This window comes from Myotis davidii, unplaced genomic scaffold (genome assembly GCF_000327345.1).
Source record: "Myotis davidii unplaced genomic scaffold, ASM32734v1 scaffold238, whole genome shotgun sequence".
In the NCBI taxonomy this organism is placed as follows: Eukaryota; Metazoa; Chordata; class Mammalia; order Chiroptera; family Vespertilionidae; genus Myotis; species Myotis davidii.
Genome location: NW_006293779.1, coordinates 5,023,647 through 5,031,274, shown reverse-complemented (window position 1 = coordinate 5,031,274; position 7,628 = coordinate 5,023,647). Strand labels below are relative to the sequence as shown.

At 40.2% G+C, this 7,628-nt stretch overlaps 1 protein-coding gene across 1 annotated transcript in view; it reads right to left on the bottom strand.

Annotated features, from left to right (window-relative positions):
* Window positions 1-7,628, bottom strand: part of PPM1G (protein phosphatase, Mg2+/Mn2+ dependent 1G) — a 19,847-nt gene that overhangs the window by 10,853 nt on the left and 1,366 nt on the right. The gene's annotated exons all lie outside the window — the stretch shown is intronic.

The window sequence follows — 7,628 nt, the reverse complement described above, 5'->3', positions numbered from 1 at the left end:
CCTGGTACACTGTTGGTGGAGGTCTCAAAAAGATATTTGCACACCTTTTTGTAGCAGCATCATTCACAACAGCCAAAAGGTTGGCAAATGGGTACAGAAAATGTGGTGCGTACATACAGTGGGATAATTATTCAGCCTTACAAAGGAAGGGAATTCTGTCCCGTGCTACCACAGGGATGAACCTTGAGGTCATTACGCTAAGTGAAATAAGCCAGTCACAAAAGAACGAATATTGTATGATTCCACTTACATGAGGTACCTACGTATTCAGATTCATCGAACAGAATGGTAGTTGCCTGGGTTGGGGTGGGGAGGATGAGGAGTTGTTTAATGGGTACAGAGTTTCAAATTTGCAAAATGAAAAGAGTTTGGGAGATTGATTGCACAACAATGTAAAAGTACTTAACACTACGGAATTGTAGACTTAAAAATGAGTAAGATGGTCAATTTTCTGTTAGGTGTATTTTACCACAATAAAAATAACAAATATAAATATTTTTAAAAAACAAACAACAACAAAGACAAAAGGGGGGAAAAAACTTCCCACAAAGAAAAGCCCAATCTCAGATGACTTCACTGGTAAATTCTACCAAATACCTATAGAATTAGCCCAGCTGGTGTGGTTCAGTGGTTGAGCATTGACCTAGGAACAAGGAGGTCACAGTTCGATTCCTGTCAGGGTACATGCTTGGATTGTGGGCTCGATCCCCAGTGGGGGACATGTAGGAGGCATCCAGACAATGATCCTCTCTCATCACTCTAATGTTTCTGTCTCTCCCTCTTCCTTTCTCTATGAAATCAATTAAAAAAACACCTTTAAAAAAAAAAAAAGAATACCAATTCTTGATAAAGTCTTTCAAAATACAGAAGAGGCTGGCCGGTGTAGCTCACTGGTTGAGCATCAACCTATGAACCAGGAGGTCTCAGTTCGATTCCAGTCAGGGCACATACCTGGGTTGCAGGCTCTATCCCTAGTGCAGGGCACGCAGGAGGCAGCCAATCAATGATTCTCTCTCATTATTGATGTTTTTTCTCTCTCTCTCCCTCTCCCTCTCTAAAACCAATAAAAATGTATTAAAAAAAGAAACAAAAAGAAAATATAGAAGAGGAGGTAACATTTCTCAACTAATTCTATGAGACCAGTATTATCCTGATACCAAAACCTGCAGATACCACAACAAAACTACAGACTTAATAATGTTAAAGTAGTAATGCTCCTCAGTTGAGCTACTAAAATCCCAGATGCATATTGTGCAGAAATTAAGAAGATGATCCTAAAGTTCATATGGAAATGCAAGGGACCCAGAAAAGAAGAAAAGAGAAAAGAACAAAGTTGGGAGATACACTTCCTGACTTGAAAACTTACCACAAAGCTATAGCAACCAGACAATGTGGTACTGGCATAACAATAGGTATGTAGATCAATTGAATGGCATTAAGAGTCCATAAATAAACCCTCATATTTATGGTCAACTGATCTCTAACAATAATGCCAAGATAATTCAGTGAGGAGAAAGAATAGGCTTTTTAACAAATGGTGCTGAGACAACTTGATAGCTACATGCCGAAGTATGAAGGGCGATCCCTTCCTTACACTATACACAAAAAATAACTCAAAATGAATCTCGGATGTAAATGTAAGAGCTAAAACTATAAAACTCTCGATAAACTGGACTTAACTTTTATGCTTCAAAGGACACCAACAAGAAAGAAGGGAGAAAATACTTGCAAATCCTACTTGATGAGGGACTTGTATCCAGAATATAAAAAGAACTCTTAATCTCAGTAAAAAGAGAAAAAAGACAACCCAATTAAAAATGGACAAAGGATCTGAACAGACATTTCTCCAAAGATATATAAAATGGCCAATGAGCACAAGAAGAGATAATTAAACAGCCTTAGCCATCAGGGAAATACAATCAAAACAACAACGAGATGCCATTTCACATACACTATAATAAAAAAGACAGATAATAATAAGTGAAGGGAGGATGTAGAAAAACTGACACCGTCATACACTGATGGTAGAAATATAAAATGTTGCAGCCTTAAAATAGGCAAAATGTTACACATGGAGTTATTACATGACCCAGCAATTCCACTCAAGAGAAATAAAAACTTATTTTCGACACAAAAACTTGTACATTAATGTTCATAGCATCATTATCCATAAAAGCCCAAACGTAGAAATCTAAACATCCATGAACTGATGGATAAAGAAAATGATCATAAAATGGAATATTGTATTCAGCCATAAAAAGGTATGAAATACTGACAGATTAATGATACAACATAGATAACCTTTAATAAGATGTTTAGTAGAAGAAGCCAGATAAAAGGTGACATATTTATACTTCCATTTATATGAAATGCTCAGAATAGGCAAATCCATAGACATAATGTAAATTAGTGGTTGCCAGCGATTAGAGGAGGGAGAAAAGGGAGTGACTTGGTATGTTATAAAGTTTCTTTTGGAGGTTATGAAAATATTCAAAAATTGATAGTGGTGCCCTAGCTGGTTTGGCTCAGTGAATAGAGATTCAGCACTCGGATTAAGGGATCCTGGGTTCAATACATGTACCTCAGTTGCAGACTCGATCCCTGGCCCTGGTCGGACGTGTATGGGAGACAACCAGTAGATGTGTCTCTCTCACATCGATCTTTCTCTCTGTCTCTCCCCTTCCCTTCCACTCTCTCTAAAAATCAAAGGAAAAATATCCTCTGGCCCTAACCGGTGTGGCTCAGTGGACAGAGTGTCAGCCCACAGACTGAAGTGCATGTACCTTAGTTGCAGGCTCTAGTCAAGGGCATGTACCTTAGTTGCAGGCTCGTCCCCAGTGGGGGGCATGTGGGAGGCAGCTGATGGATGTTTCTCTCTCACTGATGTTTCTAACTCTCTATCCTTCTCCCTTCCTCTCTGTAAAATCAATAAAATATATTTTAAAAAAAAATGAAAAATATCCTCGGATGAGGATTAACAACAAAAGAAAAGTTGACAGTAGTGATTGCTATAGAACTCTGAATAAATTAATCACTGAAATGTACACTTTAAATGATATATATGGTATGTAAGTTATATCTCAAAGTTAAAGACTTTTTAAAATATGTTTGTATTTATTTCAGAGAGAGGAAGAGAGAGGGAGAGAGAAACATCAATGAGAATCATTGATCGGCTGCCTCCTACACTCTCCCTACTGAGGAAAGAGTCTGCAGTCCCAGCATGTGCCCTGACCAGTAATCAAACAGTGAGTGACCTCCTAGTTTATGGATCTATGCTCAACTACTGAGCCACACCAGCCAGGTTCAAAGTTACTTTAAAAGTGACCTGTAGGTACATTTTCAAATACTGTTATTTGAAAGTTGTTATTCGCCATCTTTGAATTAAGTTAAATTCAATTCTAAAGATTTGTGCTTCCCAGAAAGCATAATTTTAATAACAGCTTAAAATGAGAAGAGCTATTGATCAAATCTGTTAAATTTCTACACTCACAATCAAGTCCTTACCTCTCAAGGATAATTTCAAAATGATAACCCAACAGGGGACCAGGAACCGAGAAGCAGTAGTAACAACTGCTAGGAGATTGGGCAATAGAAATAATTGATGTAAAATATTCTTGAAATCTTGAGGAATAAGTTCTGATTGTACCTGAGCCAGTCTGATTGTACTTGAGAACTTATAAAGAAATAGTATAATAGAAAACAATTTCTCCATATTAATGGGCATAACTTTGATATCATTTCATACAATCTTTGAATTGTGAAGAAGAGGTACTGCCTGCTCATCAAATGAAAACAATGCCCTTTTATAAGAATTGCTAAACTGCATCACAGACAATGGAATTCTGACCTGGTTCAGTAAGTAAAAAAGGGTTTTAAGCTGGAGATGAGACACTAATCTGAGGATCAGACATAAAAGCCCTTCAGCCTCAGATGCCCTCTCTCAAGTGGAACCCCACAGCATGCTTAAGGTAGTTTAGTTTATATTTTTGTCCACTAATAAAATAATTGAAACTGTCATTCAGATATCTTAAGAATTTTCTACTCAACACTATCTACATTCAATTCTAGACAACCCTCTATGACCATTAATAACCTAGCAGTGAACAACTAATGTATTCAAAATTATACTCCCTTAAAAAAAGGCAAATATAATTTAGAGAAACTTTTCTTTAATCTTACCTCCCCACTGAAAGCATTTTATCACTTCTAGAAAACTCACAACCAAAAACCACAAGAACCTTTTAAGACTTCATTTCAGCCCTATAGGGTTTTGCTCAGTGGATAGAGCGTGGGCCTGAGGACTGAAGGGTCCCAGTTTTGATTCCAGTCAAGGGCACATGCCTGGGTTGCAGGTCGGTCCCCAGTGGGGGGCATGTAGGAGGCAGCCAATCAGTGATTCTCTTTCATCATTGATGTTTCTATCTCTCTCTCCCTCTCCCTTCCTCTCTGAAATCAATAAAAAATATTTTTTAAAGAAGACTTCATTTCAGATTGGATTTCTCATTAGCCACCAAAAACTCGGAACTTTCCACATATACTTCTCAGGCACCATTTCACTACCTACCTCTTTTTTTTTTTAAATATATCTTTATTGATTTCAGAGAGGAAGGGAGATGGAAAGAGAGAAACATTGATGAAAGAATCACTGATCGGCTGCCTCCTGCACAGCCCCCACAAGGGATCAAGCCCACAACCCAGGCATGTGCCCCCGACCCGAAATTGAACCATGACTCTTCTATCTGCTGAGCCAAACCGGCTAGGGCTCACTACCTACCTCTTAACCCCCAAAATACATACCTCAGCTAGCTTAAGGCTCCCTCCAAACCATGGAGAAGGAAGAAAGGAAGAGAACTTCAACTTTGGTATTTTGATTACCCCTCCTCAAAGCACCCTGGTGCCATAGAAAGAGGAGCTGGAGCCCTGGCCAGCTTGGCTCAGTGGATAGAACGTCAGCCTGCAGACTGAAGGGTCCCAGGTTCGATTCCGGCCAAGGGCACATGCCTGGGTTTCGGGCTCGGTCACGCGTGGGGGGCGTGTAGAAGGCAGCCGATAAATGATTCTCTCTCATCATTGATGTTTCTATCTCTCTCTCCTCCCTTCCTCTCTGAAACCAATAAAGAAAAATATTTAAAAAAAAAAGATTCAGAGACTGACGCCTGTGGACCAAAGCGTCCCGGGTTTGATTCTGGTGAAGGGCATGTACCTTGGCTTCCCCCTGCCTGGGCCCTGGTCAGGAGGCAACCAATTGATGTGTTTCTCTCACATCAATGTTTCTCTCTGTCTTTCCCTCTCTCTAAAAAAAAGAAAGAAAGGAAAAGAGGAGCTGGAGAGAGGCAGAAAGTGTAAAATGCCAGCTACTGATAGTTGCCATCCTTCCCTTAAGAGAGGGGGTAAATAGTATTTTCTTAAGGTTAAATCTATCAGTGAGGATTTTAGCAACCTTTGTAAAGCATACTGGCATGATAAACTTACCTCAACGGAATCATTAGAACCAAGCAAATAAGGTCAATAGATGTAATTGGTGGAATTAAGCCCCAAAGGTTAAGAGGAACAGGAGTACACTTGATGAAAAGATTCACTCAAGAAGCTAGATGCAGTTATTTTCTTGCCATACCAAAGAAACTATGTTATACTTTGGGGAGAAAGGAAACACCAAGCCAAAGGGAAAGTATCATAGAAGCAGAAAAGGATCCCAAACAGGACTTGAAGATGATTTGGTTAGCTATATTTATTATTTTTTAAAATATATTTTTATTGATTTCAGAGAAAGGGAGAGAGAATCATTGATTGGCTGCCTCCTGCATGCCCCATACCCGGGGATCAAGCCCACAACTCAGCCTGTGCCCTTATCAGAATCGAATTGTGACCTCCTGGTTCATAGGCGTACGCTCAACCACTGAGCCACTCCGGCCAGGCTGATTAGCTATATTTAACTATTCAAAAAAGATAAATTCAGAAACTGTGTAACTGGGAGGATTTTTAAAAAACCCTAACTAGTTATCTCTCAAAAGGGAGATTAAGATCTAAGTAATAGTCTAATGAGATCTCCTATAAACCAAACAGCCCCAGATGAAAAAAAAAAGTCATTTTCTAGTTAACAGAGAAACCAAAAGTAAAGGGAAATGTCCTGCAGAGAGGAAGCAAACAGCACAGAATCACTGAGCAAATGACTTGAGCAACTGAATACCCAATTCATAAAGAAAATGAGAATAGTACTAAGAAATGGAAAAACCATAGCAGAGAGTAAACTGGAAAGTATGGAATGAGAAACCTGAAGGAAAAGTCTTACTGTGAGATGAGATAGTCACCTCAAATCTTAAAATATTAACAGAAAATGTCATAGAAACGGAACCTCCAAACTACCAACTAACCCAAACCCCATTATATAAATGTTTCCCGCTGGAAACTATATCCAGGTATTTCCAACAGTCAGACAATGACATTCACCAAGCACTCTGTATGCTCAACCCTGTGCAGCACAGTGAAATAGGAACATTACACTTCAGATGACAAACATCCAGTATCTCGAACAATTTCATCCTACAGATTCTTTCCACCAAGGCACAAGTGTTCGGACCTTTCTGGGCCTCGACTTCTGAGCTGTAAAAGGCGGAGCCCAACTAGATGAGATGAACTATAGGATCCCCACCTAATGACAGAACTGTTCCAAGTCAACTGCAGGTGTATCTGAGTCTGAGAACAGACCTCTGCGTTTACACTGTCATTCCAGAGCCAACCACAGGGAGGAGCGAGGGATTCGAAGAATTTCCCGAGGGAACGGTAGTTGGCTGCTACTGAAGCCCACCCAGCCAGGGATAAACCCTCAAACCCAGACATCATTAGGGCATTTCCCTAAGGCTTCTGCCTCGCCTAGACCTCACAATACTCTTCACGGAGACAGCTCTGACACAGGCATTTCTCCCTTTCTTTTCTAGTGTTCTCTGCTCTCCTTTGTAGCTTCAAATCCATTTTACCCTATAGAACTCTTTTGTATCCAGACTTTTCCCCTTTTACCCAGAGTGAAGTTTTCTAGAAAAGAAAGTCAGTTCTCTGTAGATTAAGACAAAATAAAAATTAAAATTAATGAAATTATTGAAAACCCAAGAGACTACAAACTACAAGCACAGGCAAAAGACAGTTATTAAGTTTTGGAAAAGCCCAAATGGGGGAGGGAAAAAAAAAATCAAGCATAATTTTTAAAAAAGGGATAATACTGATTGACATCATTCGAGTTTTCCAAAGGCCGTAAAAGGCCTTGAAGAGAATACAGGCAATTCTTGGAGGTCAGGTCGAGCCTCTGAAATTAACATGCGGTGCCCAGGGCCAGGCCATTAGGTTTTAAGAACCTGAAACAGAGTATCTGCCCGGGCTTTCTTTCCCTGTCAAACTCTCCGCCCAGAGGCCTCGCACATACTTAACACAGAAATATAAAACATTAAGGACAGCCATCCCCCTCTATTTGCCTCTTCCTCGCAAGAGTAAATGAGTGGTGCCTCGTATCCCCTTTCCTCCCACCCTTCGCCTCCCGCGCCGTCTGTAAGCCGGGAGAGCGGCGCTGGCACGGGGGGGAAGGCGCGAAGGCGCGGGGAGAGGGCGGTCGGCGTCGGAAGGTGTCTCTTGGCGAAGCC